This window comes from Vigna radiata, chromosome 8 (genome assembly GCF_000741045.1).
Source record: "Vigna radiata var. radiata cultivar VC1973A chromosome 8, Vradiata_ver6, whole genome shotgun sequence".
NCBI lineage: Eukaryota > Viridiplantae > Streptophyta > Magnoliopsida > Fabales > Fabaceae > Vigna > Vigna radiata.
The window spans coordinates 13,377,850-13,381,454 of NC_028358.1; the positions used below are offsets into that span (position 1 = coordinate 13,377,850).

The window sequence follows — 3,605 nt, forward strand, 5'->3', positions numbered from 1 at the left end:
GGATATTTCTAGAATTCTATTTTGGGCCTTCTTTAGTTTTTGGGCCTTATCTAGTCTTGGGCTTTTATCTTTTAGGCCCAATTTACATTCTAACTCTTTTTCCCTAGGAGCTTCTCCATTCTTCTAGAATTTGCATTACACTTTAACAAGTTCGTTGAATGTGTAGTTCCCTGGTGTTTTGGGCTTGCATAACCAATAGGTTTCATGATATAGGGAAGTACATATTTTCTCCTTATGTGAGCGTGTTTTCAGATTAAAATCTTTCAGTTGCTAGTGAACATACTAAACCAGATTCATTGGAATAAATTAATTGAAGTCTCGGTAAACAATTCATATCAATAAAATTTTTACTTCATGTGATATTTTGAATTCAAAAGCCATAACAAATGCAATTGAAATATATGACAGCTTGAGGTTGTCTCTGTTTGGAACATGAACACGGCTTGACATGAAAACTTTTGCAGTGGCGCAACTCATATTATTGCATCCAATGATTGTGGTGTGAGAGAATATGACACAGAAAGGTTTCAGCTTTTGAATAACTTCCAGTTCTCTTGGCCAGTGAATGTAAGCACCTCTAAGAGAAATCTGACTTATGCAGTATATTTTTTTATTTTATTTTCTTTTTTCAATTGCTTCTTGTTAGCTAATTATTCTCTCACTCAGGTTCGTTTCAATTTCCCTTTCTTATAGTTCCTTCTTTCTTTTTTCAGTTGGTTAGAAAAAAATATATTAGAAAGAGAAAAGAAAACAGTACCATAAGTTTCAGGATAAGAACTCTTAGAACTTAAAAAGAAAACCAAAACAAAGACACCAAAATACTGAAGTCCTATAACTGTAAAACCTAGTTAGTGTAGGAGTGTTGTCCAATCTCTTTGCATATCTTATATGTTGATTCCATGAAATAATGATGAACACTAAAGAGAAACTGCGTACACAATACTCTACCCTTGTAATCATAAATACAAGCTTGGATTTGGTTTGGAGGGAATTGGCTTGGAAGTTGAACTTGAGGGGGTGGTGGCAAACCCTGTTGTGGAGGAGGTTGAGGAGGAGCATTAGGAGGAGGAATAACAGGAATGGACTGAGGAAGATTAGCAGGGGTAGGAAGGTGTGGTTGAGATTGCACAGTAGCAGGAACAGCTTGCTGCACAGGGTCGGTAGTTGTGCTAGATTGAGCTTCTGATTTCTGATTTGTATTGGACACTTGTAGCTTTGCCAATTGCAGCTGAGCTTGGATTATATCTTGCTTGTCCTTGATAGTTTGCACCTGTGTGTTTCATATATCAAACAAAACAGGTAAAAACAGGAGTAGTATGAAAATAAACTCGCATATATCATGAAAGCTTCGGGATAAATTAGCTTTAGCGCTACTCACAAATAGCCCTCATCATAACTTTTGCCTTGAAACATTCATACAAAAAAATGGTTCTACTTTTCCTTTTTTGAATATGAAATAAGAAATTCAGTTTACTGCTTTTTAATGATATTTTTCACTATTGCAGAAAAGTTAAAACATGGTATCTGGTGTGAATATAAAAACCGTAGAGTTATAAATTATAATAGCAGAGTACCTCTGTATGAGGCTAGAAATGTTGAAGTCATGAACCCTTTGAATGGTGCCTCTCAGCTTATTGGACAACCTATTTCTCCATCAAACACAACATACTAGATATAGGAAACTTGGTGGGTGAGTAGTTTAATGTTAATAACCATGCAGGGGAGATTGGAAAATAAGAATAAGCCTCAATTGATTTAATTATTATTGAATCTACACAAACCAGATGGCTAGAAAATATGATTCAGATTATCAACTCCACAACTTAGCAGTGAATGAAAAGTTCACATGGGAGAGTTCTTTCTTGAATATGATTCGGATTCAATAGTCAGATACTTATCACGTATAATTTCTTTTACATAAGAAAATTATAAGAAGAACCCGTTTCTGGCAGTAGGTAGAAAATCAGAGTTATATAAAAAGTAGTCTATCTGAACTGTCAGACCTTAAGTTTGTCTCTGTAACATTAAATACAGAGTTAGAATATTGTCTGCATGCTTCAAACTAGGAACATGTGTTATAGGTGTCCCTATTTAGTTAGTTAATTGTTTTATAGATTAGGTGAACTATAATAAGACTAGAGTCTAGCCTTTCCAATGATTTCTCTTAAGATAGAAAAGGTTTTGGTTGTGTGAAAACATGCTCCATACTACTGGTTTTCTTAAATGTGCTATTGGGCTGTTAATAATTGTAGAATTAATTGGTTTTCTGTGGCTTAATGAGCTCTGCAGGTTTGTTTAATCACTTCAGAACTTAATTTAAGGCCTAATGAAAAGTGAACTAAATGGTTCATTTTGGGAGAATTATGGGTCAGTTAGTTTGTTTGATATGTTTCTTATATGAAAAGTTAGGAAACTCTAATTATTCAGTGATTAAGCTTTGCATCCCATTTACCGAAATTAATAAACTATGTTTGTCCTATTTGCAATATATTTATCATGTCACTGATTCCTTTTAACCCTGGGTTGATACTGTGAGGCGGAGTGGTAACTAGTGCTGGTTGTCTCGTTAATTTAAGATTTAGTGGCATTGTTAGGAAATAATTGCACGCTAGGAGCTGTCAGGACTTGTCTTGTATGCACTTTGATATCTCACTTGAAGGTTGTTATTTATGAATGGTTATTATTAAAACTGTTATATTATGTTCCAATTGATCACGTGATACATGGTTGATGTTATATGATTTATATATATAGGGATGTTATACCTTTTGTATGCATGTGAACTTACCCTGGTGGTGCAGCTTTGATGTGAAGGAGAAAGAAATTAAGCATTCAAATTGTTTCTTGTTGAAACTGATATTACAATTAAGCATTTAAATTCTTTCTTGTTGAAACTGATATTACAATTGTTTTGAGAAAGCAATTTTTGTGTGATTGAACAAGTGTAGAATTAAGGTTTATGGTTGATCCATCTACACCTACACCACAACGTGAGACCAAAGTCAATAGTCTACCCAACCCAATTGTAGACGTACGATTAGGCTAAGAAACTTGATTGTTAGTCGTAATACTGATCAGAGATTGTCCATTCAATTTGATATGAGAACAGGAAAAGTTATCGGAGACAACCGTGCAAGATTTACTAGCTTTGTGGCCTTGGTAGAAGTAAGGTTAGTGTTCTTATTGATTCCTTCCTATATTATTATTATGATGTAATGGATGTCTACCTTTTGTATAGGTCTTTGGAAGCTCATTCAAGATTGTGGCGTGTTCCATCTGTTTCTAAGAAGAAGATGCAAATAATCACACCTAATGTAAGAGAAGTTGACCTTTGTTTTGTGTTTTGTGATTGTTATTTTATGAGGAATTGGTTGTGTTGTTGGTTTTGTGAAATTTGGTTTAGCAAAATTGATCAAAGCTACATGGTGCAAATTCTAGCTAGAGTATAATATGATATTTTGTGTCCTTGGTTTTAATGAGTGTTGAATATTTGTATTTAATTTGCAGTGTCGATGTTAATTGGGCAGCTATGAGTGTAGGTATTATGTAATGAAACACATGCATACCATTATTTGTACAAACATTACTTTATCATGGAATAAGGT

The 3,605-nt window shown here is 34.1% G+C and overlaps 1 long non-coding RNA gene across 1 annotated transcript; it reads left to right on the forward strand.

The window, feature by feature from the left end:
* Window positions 1-499: 499 nt before the first annotated feature.
* On the forward strand, window positions 500-3,307 carry LOC106771778. Its single transcript, XR_001376514.1, has 3 exons — window positions 500-567; window positions 3,110-3,170; window positions 3,239-3,307. It is a non-coding gene; the product is annotated as an uncharacterized LOC106771778 (long non-coding RNA).
* The last annotated feature ends 298 nt before the right edge of the window (window positions 3,308-3,605 follow it).